The 18,659-nt window shown below is 36.7% G+C and overlaps 1 pseudogene; it reads left to right on the top strand.

The window, feature by feature from the left end:
- The first annotated feature begins 14,330 nt into the window (after nt 1-14,330).
- On the top strand, nt 14,331-17,937 carry LOC144446922 (putative methyltransferase-like protein 24; annotated as a pseudogene).
- Nucleotides 17,938-18,659: the final 722 nt, after the last annotated feature.

Here is an 18,659-nt window from a genome sequence, read left to right as displayed (position 1 = left end):
CTTCTGTGCAGTTAGTGGATTCAGCATGTACCATTTGTGTAACAATTGATGACCGTTATAACCTCAAGAAGCACATCTCGTTGACATGTAGATCAGTTCTTTTTCACCCCCGAACAATAGGTCGCATCATTGACAGTGGAGGGGGCCCCTCCACTGTCTATGGTCGCATACGCCAGTATCTTACAAACGGAGTTTGTCAGAACCTTGGTCATGCACTTATATCATCGAAACCTGACTACTGAATGGCCTTTCTGTATGGGCTGCCAGCTAAAAACATTGTCCCTCTTCAACATGCCCAAAATACAGCAGTTAGGATTGTGTCAGGTACAAAGAAAACAGATCACGTCACATCGGTTCTTACAATAACACAGTTTAGTTAGAAATCACACTGGCGTCAAGTGCAGTTACATAATATACCAGTAGGTAGGGCCTACATGTACATGTAGTCTCAGGTCACTACATTGTGGTCTGAGATGTAGGGCCTACATGTACATGTAGTCTCAGGTCACTACATTGTGGTCTGAGATGTAGTTTACACCACTATGACCTAAGAACTTGAACCAGGGCTGAGGAGAAGTGGTCTGAGGTTAAATTTTTGCAGCTCTCGTTCAGCAATCTCAAAACATTTCAGCCTACTTCCCGTAATGAACACTTGTCAAGCATTTTTGTAGCTCCCATACTCAAAGACTACATATATGTTTAACACTGAAATTTACTTTGAACACGTTCAGTTTCAGTAGACGTATTAAAACCCAAAATCTCCACCGTATAATTTAATATCGGTAATAGTTTACAGTCAAAAACTTTTAAATTTAGTTTTGACTAGGAGGTCCCCAAGTTTTGCAAGTTGACTCATGACCGCAATCATTGCTTTACTCGCTTGAGCTGCAAGCGCTAAATACCATAGACCACTGCTTGACATAATCACGCCTAGATATTCATAAAAAGCGAACAACGTCGAGTTTATGACCACCAATAACCACTTTTCAATTTTCTTAAGAATTTCATCTCTTAGTAAGTACAATAATTTTAGTTTTGACATACATGTAATTTACTTTCAAAAGACAATGTTAGAAACCCCTATCCCATTGATTCCTGTGGGAACATGCCTTTCGTGAAGAAAAAATGGTTACATAACATGTCTACAAGAATTGTTGGAGAATGTCTATGTAGAATGCCACACTGATCCCATATCCACACCTTGAGTTTTATTTTTATTGTTCTTCAATGATCTCCTTCAAAGTAATAGTCTGGATGCTAATATGGTTTCTAACTAAACCACGTATAACCAAAAGCCCCTCAAATAGCACAAAAAGTTGTTCACCCAATCAGTGAAACCTAAATGTTTTGGTGATGTAAACAGTATATAAGTAGCATCATGAGCTGACAAATATACCACATTTGAACATTACTGTCCCAATACACACTAACTTTATGAGGGACTGTGTTATTGGTTAGAGTTTTGTGATTTATTAACAAAGACATGATGTTAATGACTGTGTGGGTGGCTGTAAATGAATTTTAAATTGCATCTCATGCATTTCAAGACTTCTAGAGTAACGACTCTGACTATACTGTGAGTGGAGGTATAAATGGTAATGATACAGTATAGGAACTAGACTATCAAAGTAATTACCTTGTCCAAAAGACTACAGTCGGATATTAATCTCACCATTAATGCCTGAATTTATGTCTATCAAGGTGGATCTGATAAGATCATGGAAATCGAGAAACTTTCATCACTTTGGACTTGAGCATTGAATACATTTGTGAAGTACTCAGACCATGATTCATGTTTTTTTTTAGAGATTAATTCCACTAGATCGTCCACTAAATCGTCCACGAAAACAAATACATTCTATCATTCCACCATGTCACTCAACAACGCGCATCACATCCGGGTACCAGTTCTTCTGTGAGTTCGAATTCTATCACTTGAATTTCCGTTATTTAGTCGTCTGAAGATCGTAACGGCCTCCGTACCATAACGTGTGTACTTTGTGTAAATACAGCTCTACTTCTCAGTATTGAGCACTTTTCCTTCAGTTTATGACTTACCTCTTATACATATATATATATATATATATATATATATATATATATATATATATATATATATTACCATTGCTCGGTTGACGGCAACGCGGTCAAAGATATCGGGTTCTTTGCACAATACACGTGTATATAGAAATGGTGTCCCTTAAATTTCCCCTCTTTTCATTCTTGCTCTTTTCAACTACAATATAGATTTTGAAAATTTCCATAGGTCTCACGAGATATACTCTTCAAGGAAAAACAAGTTCGTGTCGGGGTTTGACACGAGAATAGTCTGTGCTTGGAGTAATTATACTGTCAGTATAATTTCTCAAAGGTATGTGTTATCGTGGAAGTTTAAACATTATTTATACTTTAATGGTGTTATAGATTTTGACCCAAGCTATGCATGCCACGGTCACAAGCTATATTGCGTCAGATCGATTTGCCAAACAAGTTTGCCAGAATTAACGCATCCCATCAAACCATGGACCCTCCACAAAGGTGGAGTGTCTATGGTCAAACAAATGACAGGTCGCAGAAACTATGGTCATGGAAGTATGAACGTCGTTTATACTTGTACGCCGTGACATACAATGAGCGCAGTGCCATGATTGACCGGATTATTCAGTGTCGACAATCCCAGTTAATATAATCCCAAAGGCAAACTTGTTTTATTTACCACCTTGCCAAGCAACACAGGGTGGTGGCGAGGCGAAGTTGTAATGTACTGTCGCTTTGATATTCACGATTTTGGAAAGGAAATAGATAACATCGGGTTAGATCTTGAGAGTAAATAAGAAGAAAAGAAGAGTTAATTTGAAATCAGTGATAAACGAGTTGTCTATTTTTAAGAAACTAAATATAAGGAAAGCTATGGGTCCTGATAACATATGTGGTAGGTTACTGAATGTCTATGCATCGCAGTTAGCTAGTGTTTCCAGTAGATTGTTCAATTGGTCGTACAATGATCATACGATATCAACCATATTTGGAAAACATCTACCATCTGTCCGGTCCCTAAAAACTTCCAAGGCATCGTCCTGTAGCACTGACTTCCATTGTGATGAAATGCTTCGAGCGTATTTTACTTTGTCAAAACCCACAAAAACATTCACACCTTGACCCATACCAATTTACATATTAAAGTAATAGAGGTACTGATAATGCAACTCTCACATTACTTCACGATGCGTATACACATCTTGAAAAACCAAGTTCATTTGTAAGACTATTGGTTATTGATTTTTCATCAGTCGTTAACAGAAGTCAACCAAACATGATGGCTCATAAACTTAGTTATTTAAACGTTAACCCCAAACTCATCCTCTGGATAATGGATTTTCTTGTCAACCTTTCCCAGTTTGTTCGCTACCAAAAATTAAGTTCAGCCTTCCATTCAACATTTAGGGGTGCCTCACAGAGCACGATACTCTCACACAAACTATTTACACTTTACACAAATGACTGCTCATCAGGTACCGATACAAATCCACTTATCAAATATTCTGATAACTCTGCATTAGTTGACCTGTCAAATTCTGACCGTACTTATTTCGATGAAGTTGATAGGTTTGTTACTTGGTGTAAAGAAAACTACTTGGACGAAAGGTCGACTTTAGGAAGAACCCTAAAGTAGTGCCCGACCTTTTTATTAACAATGTTAAAGTTGAACAGGTGACTATATATATATATATATATATATATATATATATATATATATATATATATATAACTCAGTGAGTATCAATCTGCTAAGACAGTGCTCTATACCGCAGTGGCAGAGCGTAATAGTTTTGGTAGTACTGGAACTCTTTCTTGGGTGTAAATAGGCAGCTATCTCGATGTTCATTTTAACCTATTTTCCCAGAGAATATTTTCAGAGTGTCTGATGATCGCAATATGCGTGAAACTCCGAGTTACACCCAAGAAAGAGTTCCAGTACTACCAAAACTATATATATATATATATATATATATATATATATATATATATATATATATATAACTCGGTGAGTATCAATCTGCTAAGACAGTGCTCTATACCGCAGTGGCAGAGCGTAATAGTTTTGGTAGTACTGGAACTCTTTCTTGGGTGTAACTCGGAGTTTCACGCATATTGCGATCATCAGACACACACACACACACACACACACACACACACACACACACACACACACACACACACACACATATATATATATATATATATATATATATATATATATATATATATATATTAGTCATCAACTTCTATAAAGTCCAAAATGAAATGATAAAACATGTACATTTTGAAAATTATTCCATGTATAATGCCAGATTATAAAGTGACAAAGAGTGGTTCATCTGAGTGGATAGCTTAACCTCTTGACGATTTATAAACAATGGGAAATAGGCAGCTATCTCGATGTTCATTTTAACCTATTTTCCCAGAGAATATTTTCAGAACTGATATCCAAATTACCAAGATCACGTTTTTCATATTTACTGATATGCCGCTTTAGTTATGGCCGGTTTTGTGAGATGTTTTGCGTGCACAATGTAAACCACAGACAAGGCATGTAAACTTCTACTTGCAAACCCGTCTATTTCAGGCTTGGCCTCTTACCACTCTTGGAGGAATTGTACTGACTCCTCCAAGACCACGTCTGACACAGTGGCCTGAAACCCATAGTCTATCGCGAGTATATTGTCTACCCTTCAAGAGACACACATTCTCTGCCAGTCACCCTTTTAAAAATACGCTTGTTAAACGTCTGCTCCTGGAGTTAAATTTGGTTCAACTCATGAGCAAAATATTTGTACGTGACTCCGGGCCCCTTTCAGACAATCCGAATTTTCACGCACGTCCCAATTCGTTTTTTTCCCGTGACAACAATTTTCTCCTGAGCCTCCCCCTACCCTAATCTAGTTCCTGACGACCGTATTCCAATTTTACACTACATCTTTACATATTACGTATAGTCAATGTCACTCTCGTTGCCGATGTGTTGGCAATTATATATATATATATATATATATATATATATATATATATATATATATATATATATATATATATATATATATATATATATATATATATATATATATATATATATATATATAATATCCATAATCACAACATATTTCCTGCTCAAAGAAGAACTGTTTCAGCTTATTCCATTTCGATATAAAGTCCAGGGATAAAATACCCATGTACTACTCCTTATATTACTGGCTAGGTAATGTCAACCGTAAAATAATCCAAGCACCAGCGTCCCTAAAATCCGTGAAACAGTGTCGATATTACAGTATTTTGCTGACACTTATTACTTTCTGTAACTGGTCTATATTTGTGATATCATGGTAAATATGCTTGGAATTTATGGCCTAACAAACCAGACATTACGTAGATTTGAATATTGAATCAAGAAAATCAAAAACAAAAACAAGGCCGTGGCCATGGCATGGCCGGTCAGGTACTGATATTAGTACTTTAGACATCAGTGGGGGTCACACTTGGTCATTGAAACTATATTGACCGACCAACATTCTAAACATCACGGATAAATAATTTCATATCGAAATGTATGTACGGAGATTCTGGTTTTTAGACCACGTGGCTTTGACATGACATCATCAGCTAAATTTGCAATACGAAAGTAACGTAAAACATGGATGTATCTAGTAGGGAGCAAAGTCCGCATGTCTGTATGGATGTTTGAAGATTTACTATCGGTATATGGGAGGCATAGAGGGAAATATTTGAATAGCGTTACATAATTCATAACTGACTACTAAACTACCGTCAAGAGGATTGTTTTTGCTTCCATTTATCTGTATTAATTTTTTTTAAAGGCAGTGATGGTGACTGCCAATGCCGATAGTGAAAATATGGCCCGCACATTCTGAAGATTTTTGTATCATACAAGTTCAATGTTGTAGCTGAGAATGTGATTTATATTTATAACTCAGTAGAATGGGTACCGGTACTGATGCCAGGGATGTGAACCAACCTTTGTGTTGCGTGCTTTTTAATATCACCGTGTGTGTGTGTGTGTGTGTGTGTGTGTGTTGTTTGTTTGTTTGTTTGTTTGTTTGTAATGTAGATTCGTCGTTGATATACTGCTACTAGATCAGACCGTGGGTTATACTTCCATGATCAGAACATGACCAGACACAACTCTCCACGGCACCATTTTGGTTTTGCAACTTTGATTACTTTGTTTTGAATAGCTTTTGTCAAGTTCTTGACTTTCCTGATATGACAATAAAGCAAGGGCGGTGAAATATTATTATAGTAGTCCTTCAAAAAACAAGACAATTTTGAAACTTTTAGTGGAAAATGTTAGTGAAGACACAGTTTACCCGCATAAATTAACTAACAAAAGACAAAAGAAATGTACACATGGTTCGTTTTCTAGGTGTCGACCTCATGAATATGCACCTAGATTTAGAACCGAGTCAGCTTTAAATGCGTTCACACCTCCAAATCTGGTCTGGACAATATTGTCTGGGCTTAGTCACCCTTTTATGCGGACTACAGAGCGACCCTGGTGCGGACTATTTCTGCCACCTATTAATGCCTGAAAGTCAAGTGGCATATGCTGAGGTTGTGTACAACCAGCAACCCATAACATTTTAGCAATCTACAGTTCTACCTCATTATGGCTATTAGCCATGCTAGGTAGTTACTATAATGATTAATATAATGGTTGTCTTGGTAAAAGTTGTCGACCCCCCCCCCCCCCCAAAAAAAAAAAGAAAAAAGAAAAAAAAGATCAACAAAACATTCTATGATATTGAAAGCGCTCCTGGCATGTAATTCCATAGAACAGTTTCCTGTAGGGAATGGCAGCGATTTCATTCAAACTCAAAGACAGAGATGTTGCTAACCAACGTGAACAGCCATAAAAAATTGTATGTGAATGAGTATGACTCTGAGATCCCGCTAACGGTTTCATTGTTGTCGGTCTAACCAGAGACACTGGAGAACTTCACTGTCTATGATCTAATCGTATTGCTCAGTGTGAAAACTGTGCAAAGCGTTACTATTTTGGCGTTGTATTTTCGCACATTTTTGGTTCACAAGGGTCCAATAATTTAAGCTTGAGTTAGGAAATAGGCTAGTCTCGCTGCCAGACTCGAGACTATCGTCCCTAATCTGTTTACCGAGCGGCGCAGCCGCGAGAAGAGAGGGACCAGTCTGGACCAGTCCCGGGACTCTTCTGCGCCGTCTCTTCTGCGCCGTCTCTTCTGCGCCGGGTCTCTTCTGCGCCGCTCGGTAAACAGATTAGGGACGATAGTCTCGAGTCTGGCAGCGAGACTAGAAATAGGCCTGTTAAAAAAATTGTGTTGTTCCGATTAGGCAAAATAAATAAATAGGTGGGATAGGTAGATTTATTTTTATTCATGTGCGAGTGTCTAATTCTGGTTTTCCATGATTTCCAAATGATCTCTGTGTTATTGGCTTCTTTCCATTAGATGTACAACCATTACAGATTGGAGGAACAGTTTTATATTGTCTTTTTAAGTTGATGTCAGTTTCTGCATCCACTATGTCTCGTGAGACTTCACAATTGTTGCGATTTTGTTAGTTTTTCAAGAACACGTAAAAAAAGTTAAGGGTCGGCAGTGAAAAACTAGGTGGGTCGGGTAAAAGAAACCAAACAGTTATTTTTTAGGCCTAAGGCATAACGTAGCATATAAATCTACCCAACCTGCGCGAGCAAGATCTGCATCGGTCAATGTAATATTTACATGGTCTATTACAATTTGGTAAAGTGTACCATTGTATATGCTTGTGCGAGACGTAAAAAACATCATGCCGTCTAATTGTATGAAACGATTTAGTCACTATGGTTTTGAAGTCAGTGAGATAATGTTTGTGAAGTACCCGGTATCGTGATGTTATCGCTTGTATAGAAAAACCATCACTGAGGCAAAATCTCACTTTTATCATCATTCATTTTTTAAAGTCTTCAATCATGCCAATTAAAAATATCGATACTGCAGTCATTTATGTGACTTTTTTTCCAAAAATGTTTATCGTGCATCTCGATTATATTTTTTTTCGTCTTCGTAACATCTTTTTTTTTAATTGTGCCAAAAGTAGTAGCTACCACATATAGAACAGTGGAAAAATACAGAATGAGACTCAGAAACAGTAAGTGACTGACTTTGAAAGCAAAGAAAGTGGAAGAACATTGGTGTTAGTTAAAAAACTATTGTTATTAAAGATAAACAAGTAAACACAGCAAAACAATTGAGAGTCGGTACGGAAAGGAACAGATGACCACAGGAAGGTGTTCAGCTGTTCTTCATTGTTCTTTGCAATTTGACGACCGGGCGAGGCCTTGAGTAAGTCCAGAAGTTCGAGCAGTCAGTACGTCGCCATTGATAAGGCCGAATGTTTTTGGCAGTATATTAGGTTGTCATTGAGTAGCTAGCTGTTTATCAGTAAGCTTAAGTCTCGACAAACGTTTGTAGTCGTTTAGGTGTGAGCCATTCACTGGTAATGACTGACATTTTCCCCTACTTGGTCGCAACCTCACCTACAAATTAATTGTATATGGTATTAATTGTATTAACTGTCATACTCTACTGCTTTTCTACCACTAAGACTGTCCCCTGGCGTAAGGACAAGCAATGTGCATTGTCAAAAGTGATTCTCACGTGACCCCTTCGCAGGTGGCAAGAAATGTTCAGAAATCAATAAACCCATACCTTGATTGACATTACCCACTATACAAAGAAGAAGTTGAAATAATTGAACTTGAAATGCCTTTTGCAGGCCGATAATGTAGGACAAAGAGGACGTAGTGCTGTTACTTTCTACTACGCAAAAACCACAGACAACTAACACAACAACACTGTAATACTTATGCCGGTAGGATTTAAATAGATTGCTGTGTGAAAATTTCAGCTAATGACCAATTTGCACTTCAGTAAAATTGGTATCGCTGAAAGTTAAACGCGATACAAAAAATACAAATAATACCTCTACCTATTGGTTTTGTTAAAAACAGAATGTCATCTTTGCATGGAAGGTGGTATGTCGTCAACTTAAAGCTAAAAAAATGACAAAATAAAACGAAGTGAGGGCAGTTAACAATCACCACATTGTAAGTGTCAAAGAGATGACACCTTCCTATAACCCCCACCTTGCTTGCTACAAAGTTCACAACCTTGTAGATAATCTTTGAAGTTTCACAGTTGTACTTCTAAGAGGGTGAGGGACTGGTATGTGAGTAATGGTCAACAATAGCAACACAGATTCAAAACTGATAACTTTGAATATTCGAGGTAGCCTACCTCCATTTTTGAACAAACCATGGAGGTAGGAACACGTCTTTTCTACCTCCATGAACAAACCGATGTGTCTTTAATAGGCAACCGTCCTTGAATCATCAACTATACACTCACAGTCGCAGTTTTCAAACAGACTTTATTTGATTTTCGGATACCGGCTCAGCCAACAACCCTCGCTGTTTTCTTCGGATATTTTGTCATGCTCAGGCATTCGTACAAAAGATTCAACACTAATGTTGTGGTATATTGGTTTTGCGAGAACTAATATCGGCGATCACATACTAGTAGTTGTCAGTGTTTTCGCTAAAGCAAAATACACGGAGATGGTTCAAAATCACTTGACTATCATTTCACTCTTATTTAAATCTACAAATATCTCATTAATATTTTCTCCCAGCTTACTTCAAACTATATGACATTTTCCATGAAAAAAAGGTGCGTATCTGGAGCAAAGAAGTGTTTCAGATATCAGAGTGTTCACGTTTGCGTGACCAAGACATAGACTGGCAAGCGACGCCATGAATTGTGATCGAATCCCAGGGTCGGATCGGTAGTAGATAATTCATTTGCGTGTTCAATTACTAAGTCATCGATGTAGGGTTATAAATTCAGTGACTACACCATCAACAAAGTTACTTCTTACTATAAATCCTGTTGAAAAAGACCCTAGGAAAATGTCTAAGCAACAATGACGGGTGTTACTTTTTTGCAGTGTTTATCCAAATAGTAATCGTCGAATAACGTGACCCTGGCTGAAAACTGCGACAGTGAATGTACCATAAATTCCCAAAACAGACTGACCAGAACAGACATATTGACACAAAAAGTGTGCAAGTTTACATCTTGTGACAGGTTTGGTTGGGGTCACCTCCATCGGCTAATGGTCGAAATCGTCATTGTAAAATATTTTTAATTACCCTAAACTACAAATCAGCGTATCGTTGACGATCATTTCAATCGTAAGTGTTTAGAACTGATTCAGAAGTAAAACGTAGAATTATTAATGACATGGTATGCAAAGTTTTGTTGTTTAACAATCATCAGCGATTTGGCATGTTTGCACAAACCACAGATACTTGTTAGTGCATACACTTTTGATACTTCTATTCTATAAGGTAAAGGCTAAATTTAAAAAGACATGATCCCAGTAGTAACTTTTTTGTTGCGGCTATATTTCCTAAGTGAGGTGTGCCAAAGAAAGTTTTCCCATGATACTTTGCGCCAGTGCGACTTTTTGACATTGTACGTTCGATGTTCCCAATGAGTAAATGGAATTTTATCGAGAAGTCTATTCATATTTGTTTATGACAGCAAGATATTTTCAATTTTCTGTTTTTGGTCATTTTTGGTGTCAAAAACTGTCATTTGTTTTGTAAATAAAAGAATTCAAAGTAAAAATGAATGACAGCCGCAAAACTAATCGATTGAATGGGCTGACATTTGGTGTGCAGGTATGTTAGAGTATCTGGATGAAGAACTCTTCAAGAAAATTTGAAGATGACATTGATATGCAAATACGTCTAAAACGTGCTGTGTAGTATCATATTATAGCCATGTTATTTTACAATACTCGTGAGAAAGTAGAATTTATTGGTGAAGTAAAGTTGCTCATACACCTAAGAAAATTTGACTACACTTGAATACATAATGAGCAAATGAAATGATCACAACAATCACATATCTTTGTAATATTATGACTATACAAGATCTAATACAGGGACGAATGGGGTACTTATCAAATAATGCCCTCCGTAACTCAGAAATAAATGTAGATGCGCTGTACCATGCAATTACGATCAGCGGTTTTGAACTATGGAGGTAGGAAGGAAGGAGGTAGAAAGGATTATAGTCCTACCACCATTTCTGAACAAAATCGTTGTCCTTGAATTGGAATGGTATGCTTTTAATACAAAAGTTGCACAAACATATGTTCTTGCTTTCAAAAGTTTTAGAACTAACACCATGATTTCACCGTCGCCCATACTGAGGTTTTCCTGCATCTATTGCTATGGATTTTGTTGGTGGGACTTTGCTGTACTGTATGAACACTTGTTCAGACTCAGGCCACTAAAACACAATTGCAAAAAAAACCCGTAAAGACACGAAGTATCGTTTTGCACAACGTTCGGCTTGAAGCAGGTTTCAAGGGTAACCATGCACGACAGAGAAGATGGGTTTAGAGCCCCATTCACACCTAAAACAAAAAGCGATTCTAGTCTGTTCCTATTATAGTGGTCTGAGGTTCAGATCAAAGTGCCGCATTCATCCACAACATAAAAAATCATAGACCCTACACGACTGGCGTTTGTCAGTTTTAAACCATAATTATTACACCTCTTTATCTTCTCGGCAAGAACATGCAGTGCTGCAATCCAACGTGAGGACCTCTCACCAACTTTCAGATCACTTCACATTGGGAACGTTGGTGAGAGTTCTACTAATATAATTCAGACTGAGGCAAAAAAATATAGCCTTTCTGAGTTGAAATCCGAGGTTTAAATCCTGATATCTGAAAATTCCTAATCAACCCAGATTACATTGAATAAAAAATAAGTCTAACAAACAATTTATGATTTTTCAGTCCCGAAACTTGCTATTATCCATACACTGAAGCTAAATACACGGTGATTGGTGTATCGCACACCTTGACTGAGTGGGTCGGGAAAAAAATAGGTAGACTCACTTGTCATAAATCGATTTATAAATCCACAAAGGCACTGTGACAACTAAAGCAGTCCCTTTACAGACCATTTTTCTTTAGAAATAAATAGGCTAAAACAATACTGAATGACAGGCAGTCCAAGGTATGCAAAACCATAAGCGAGCGCGTACTCACGATGCTAGATTAACACACTATTTTACCTGCGCATTGAAGACGCACAGTAAAAAGACCAGTTTTCAACATTAATGCAGGAAATACAAAGCTAACAATTCAAAATTGTATAAAATGTAAGAAAACAAAAAACAGGCGACAGTCAGAGCATGCATGAACTTCGATTTACAATACCATTATTAAGTTCTTGCATTTTGGGGCTAATGAAGTCATAGAGACTAGAGTGGGCGAGTTTCATCACAGTTAGTATAATCAATGGCACCGTGATAATTCTGACTTTCACTTGAAACTGGACCAGAACAGTCTAGGTCGGACGAGTCGTCATCATCATCAATTCAAAGGCGACGTAACCAAATATACACCGTGAATTCATCTTAGATCGCACCGAGTTGAACAATCATGTCTGTCATTGTTGTCCTCTTTGACTAACATCGAATGTATTTATCATTGTAGAATGTAGACCTTTACGCTGTTTGACCGACTATTGAAGTATAACCCACATAGGTGATATTTCATTGACCTACATGGAAATGCTTGTAAATACTTTTTGCAAGTAGTAGTAGCTCAGACCACTCTAGTATTTTAGTGGTCTGAGGTAGTAGTAAGAGTTTTTGCTAACGTTTACATGCTAGCGTAGTTGTACATGTACGTATACATGTCAGTTCGTATGTACATGTACATTAAATGTAGCTCTCATCATATCATACACTGTACATGTGTGTAACCCTTTTCTTTTGCACCCTCCCCCTCCGCCTTCATGTGGTCAAACACAGACAACTAACTAACTAAATAGTGTTACTGTTAGTTTTCTGTGGGTCAAACAATTAGTGTACACGCCTTGAATCACATGCAGGCGAGATAGATTTGAATATTCATTTGTTTACTGCCCGGTTATCGGGGTGAACTCATGAATATATTCTGAACTAAATGCAAATGTATTCAAATCACTTCCGACTCGCAATCTGAACTATTTTTCAGATCGAGTATAATCCGATTAGACAGGCGCTAATGGGAAAGTACAGAAACGTCCACCTCATCAGCATAAAAGTACAGAATTGAACTCAATCTGAACTATAGTACGGAAAATGTCGTAATCTGTACTATTTTTTCTACTAGTGTAATGTAATGCATTCACAATATATACGATTGCGCAATCTATATACTTTAACAACCATGATGACATATTTGTTTCTTTCATAACATTCTGAGCAACATCGCCTCATTGGTAAATCATTCATTTAATAATGGATATCATGCCCATATAGGACATATATGGCACTATGTCCATATCCACATAACCTAGGTTGAGGCATTTTTACCTTCCGAAAGGGATGATTATGTTTACAGTAAGGGGTGAAAGTCTATCTGTATGTGTGTGTGTCATCGTTTTCTCAAAAATGGTTTGCTCAATTCAAACGAAAGTTGGTGCACACGTGCGTAAGGTAATAGCTAGAACCAATTACCTTTTCGTAAACATTCCACAAATATTAATTCATAATTAAGTCATTTGCATAAATAACGTTTTTCATAAATTAGTCTATATCTTAATAATCAATGTAAATTGGTACATATTTCGTACAAACAAAGGGCACATGTCCGGAAAAGCTTGTTTATGTAGCGTTTAGAGTCCGACTAAATGAATCATTTACATAATTATTGATTTTCAGTAATTATGATATATATGAAATGTGCATGCTTCAGGTTCTATTTAATTTTCTACATACATTCATGATATTAGGGTGCGCATGTCTCATAAGGCTTATTGATATAATGCCTAGGCTTTAATGAGTCATTTGCATAATCAATGATTTTAAGTAATTAGGCTAAATCTTAAGAATGCACTTTTCAAATGCAATGCAATTTACCGCAACAAAGTGCACAGCTTCTAAATATTTAAATGACTCATTGGCATAATTAATTATTTTCAGTAATTAGGCTATATCTTCAAATGCATACTTCAAATTCAATTCATTTTGATACATACTGCAACATAGCTGATCGCATATATTATGTTGCATTCCAACAATAAAGAGCGAAAATCTAAAGACTTTACCCTTACAGAAGGCATTCAGTTAAAATCTAGGTATCCAAGAGTATATTCTTCAAGGAAGCGCTTTCATTTTGGCCATAGATTCGGTGGTGGCCATTTCATTCTACTCCCTGTACATTCAATGAGGACCGACCAGGAAGGTGTGGTTGTGGGCAAGTCAAATATATCTACTATCCTGACCTGACAATAAAACACTATGTCAACAATTTCGTTTGATTTGTTTTGGAGAAGAGGCCTCGTGAATTAAGCTACTGAATTGTTAAACGGTGTAATTTTAATGTAATCACAGGTTCTATATGTCTACAATGTGCCAAAAGCTGTACAGAGAAAACAACTCTCGGGTGTATCTGTGGAAAACAAGAAGTATCGACAAGATCATCAGCAAAGACCATCTCCAAAGATCGTCAATCTACAAGGCAAACAGGAAAATTCAACTACCGTTGCTGAAGCATATGGATTGCTATTTAATACAATTACAACTATACAATACAACTGTTCAGAGAGTCGTCGAATGGGACACTTGAAGGATGGTGGCTGGAATGTCTGTATGGATGTAGGGATAAAGCCTAACAATTGCCTCGTGTATTCCTTTGGGTAAGTGACAGATAATCATGGTCGATAAAATAGTTAACTATATGACTTCATTATTTGTGCAATCACTAAAGATGTCCATAACACATGATGATATGCAGCTAGGATTTATGTGCTCAGTGTGTCGCATGTGCACAGAGTATGCGGTGCTCCAGTTTCAAGAATATAGCTGTTAAAAGTACAAAATTGTTCGCAATTAATGAACTACGGGTCTAAGACTTTTAAACATATTTGCGCTTGTCCCATCCCCATCTGAATCCCGTAGGACCATCGAGCAGAACCCCAACCCACACTGTTGTCATACCTAATTTTGCGAAAATGGAGATCCTTTCTCATATTATGTGGCCTAGTATGTAGCATATTCTGGCATGTCCATGAATTAGATATTACTTTGGTTGTGGTATTGTTTTTGGTATTCTACTGAACAGGAAGGGGTTACAATTACTAATGATTGTAGAGAAGTCTGATTTGACTTTTTTTGAAAACACAAACGAAAGATTTCAAATATGTCAAAGCACAGCGTCATGTGCAAATTTTCAGTTTACAAAATATCACCTTTTTTTAGAATTGCTAACGACTGGTCTTTTGATGATGCTATGGCTGATCATGGTTGTGATGTGTACAGCTTCGATCCAACGTATGTATAATCAAATACTTTAAACAATTCCATTCATTATGAGGTAATATATTACCAGTGAAACTGTGCCCCACACATTCTGCAGCAATGCAGAGCACAATATACCACAACCACGTCTAAGCAGTTCAACATGGCCATTGCACTTTGATTTCGTCCTGTCCCGTTGGACGATTCTCTGGTGTTATTGGTCATCTGACTATTCGCATATTGACCATTGACAAAACGTGATAACTATTGTGCAATATTCCTGTCTGATGAATTATATGAAATTTTATGTTCAAAATCAATTTGCCAGAATGATAAATAGGACAAAAATTTAAACAAAAAAGCATACGAAGTCTCAATTCAAAACCTTTAACAGGTACAAGAACGAACGGGCCATCAGCTATTTCTGCTATCGAGGCAAAGCAGGTCATAAAATATACACCTATAGTGGCATTTCAAATATTAACTTTGGACTTGGCCTATCAATTGTCTTTTATATTTGGGTTAAGTTTAAAACACACAAAGGTTGCCACGCATTCTATTCTACCAAGCATGTACACATACACATATGTAAATAAATATCAGCTAAAAGGGCAGGTTATGAATAGATATGCATTGTGAACATTTTCCATTCATTTGAGTTCAAATCCTATATATGTTTCCTTCTGTAGTATTAATTTGAGTGAACACAAGCGTTCCGAACACATATGGTTCTATGATTATGGACTTTGTGATAAAGACGAAAACACCGAGGAGATGAAATGTCGAACTCTGGAAGGCTTGAAACGCATACTGAAACACGAAAAGGTAACATAGTCTTTTTTAGTTGTATTTGCAGACATGACAACGCAGCAAATATTCATATTACAACGTTGTAAATATAAATGCAGAATCGTTGAAGTACTCACGAACGTAAACATCGATATCGCTACAATATCTGGTTCATGCCAGAAATAGCCTTTGCTCAAGCCATGATGTTTTAGTAGCTCTCTATCATTGTAGGGCAAGTGCATTTTTTGGGATACGTCTTATAATAAATAAAACAAAACGATGCAACCTGTGTTTAACCGAAAAACTAAATTATTAAAGCAGACAAAAACTCCGCACTAAACAAAAGAACTGAGTTGATATCTAAATGCCAACACGAGAATAAGTTTTATTTGTCAAACTTCAATAGAGCATCTATCACCTAAAGTAAACCCATTAACTAACGGAACACCAAAGCCCGACATGAAACAACCCGCCAACACCTACTTGCCCGCACCCAATACCTCACACAATAACAACCAATACCTTCACACACGCAGCACCAACCCACAAACACATAGACACTAGTGATGATTGTCGGCACTCTATATAAACAGCACACACAGAGAGTAGGATTCAGTTGTCTGATGATCGCACCATGCGTGAAACTCCAAGAAAGAGTTCCAGAACTATCAAATAATATATATATATATATATATATATATATATATATATATATATATATATATATATATATATATATATATATATATATCGACTTTCTTTCGATTCCACTGCCTGTCATTCAGGCTTCTACGACTGATATACATACCAACATAAAGACAGACAGACGGACGGACGGACAGACAGACAGACAGACAGACAGACAGACAGACAGACAGACAGACAGACAGACAGACAGACAGACAGACAGACAGACAGACAGACAGACAGACAGACAGACAGACAGACAGACAGACAGACATACATACATACATACATACATACATACATACATACATACATACATACATACATACATACATACAGATATTTATACAGTGTAACTGTAATGTTTTAATAATTCTTGAGGACATATACGTTTGACACAATGTCAAGTTTTAGTCTGGTCATGATATGATGTCATGCCATATTCATTTATTCCAAATACAAGCTTTGATGCGGTGATATTTACCTTACAAGCTAGATAAGGTATCACTGTATTTCTGTTCTTAAAAGCGGTCGATATGCATTACCTTATATATTTCATTACTTTCATGTATTCTTTTTCACAGTGATTTGATAAAAAAAAAAGCATGTCATAAAAACATTTCATTATTTTCCACTAACATGGCAACGTTTCCATGAATTATTTTGCGACTGTCAGTATTGAGCTCATTACCTTTGTTTATACTTTCTACAGAAACCTCTAGACGTGTTAAAATTTGATATCGAGGGAAGTGAATTGTCAGTATTACCACAGCTTATCACGAGTGGTGTGCTAAGATATGTCAAACAAATGAATTTTGAATTACATTTCAATAAAGTAAGGTCGACCAATACGCCAATTGCAGCAGTTTACCAGCCACTACTTGCTCTACAGGAAGATTATGGTTTTCGTCTTTGGTCTGTCCATGAAAACAAGGTTGTAAGAATCGTAGATTATGGAAAATATGCAGGACGCCATCATATGTGTATAGAATTGGCTTGGATAAACTCTGAATTCCTGTGAACAAACGATTCTATTATTAGCCAAGGAACTTTATAGGTGTACAGGAAAATTGACAAACCTAGCTGGAAATATGTGTAATCGTTTAATCATTAGACAACGGGCATATCAAAATAATTGTTTTCTTCTCTTTTTTCTTGAAATTCTTCTGGGGAACTTACACTATTGTGTGCACAATTTCGGGGTTTCGGAAATTTCGGATATGATGAAATATTATATCATGACATGATATTTGGGCACCAATAAATACGAAAAACAGCACATTAATGTACACATTTATTTCATTTAGTCACCTATATGCATTGCAGACTTAACTCTTTTTCCTTTGACTTCGCTTTTTAACTCAATTTTTGGTGTTTCACGCAACTGCATTTTACCTTCAGTAAGAGGTTATGTTATTTGTGAATCTGTGTGTGTGTGTGTGTGTGTGTGTGTCTGTATGTCTGTCTGTCTGTCTGTCCGTGAAAACTATTCTAACTAAAACAAAACTATAATTTTGACGCGCACCTTCCTTTGGGAACAGCAAGAACCAATTAGGTTTTAGCAAACTTAATATAAATGCTCATGAGTCATTAACATAAATATCAATCTTCGTTAATTAAGTAATGTCTTAAGAATGAATGCTTCTAATTTTATGAAGTGCCATGGATGCAACTCTCATGCAATTTGTTTTATTTAAGTAGTTCTAGATTTAGTTTTACACAAGTCTATTTATTTATTACCTCCTTCATATTCATTTCATTCAATCTTGGGCGTATATT

The sequence above is a fragment of the Glandiceps talaboti genome, chromosome 15 (genome assembly GCF_964340395.1).
Source record: "Glandiceps talaboti chromosome 15, keGlaTala1.1, whole genome shotgun sequence".
Lineage (NCBI taxonomy): Eukaryota > Metazoa > Hemichordata > Enteropneusta > Spengelidae > Glandiceps > Glandiceps talaboti.
Note: the sequence above shows the minus strand (reverse complement) of the source record. Positions and strands in the feature narration are given on the sequence as shown.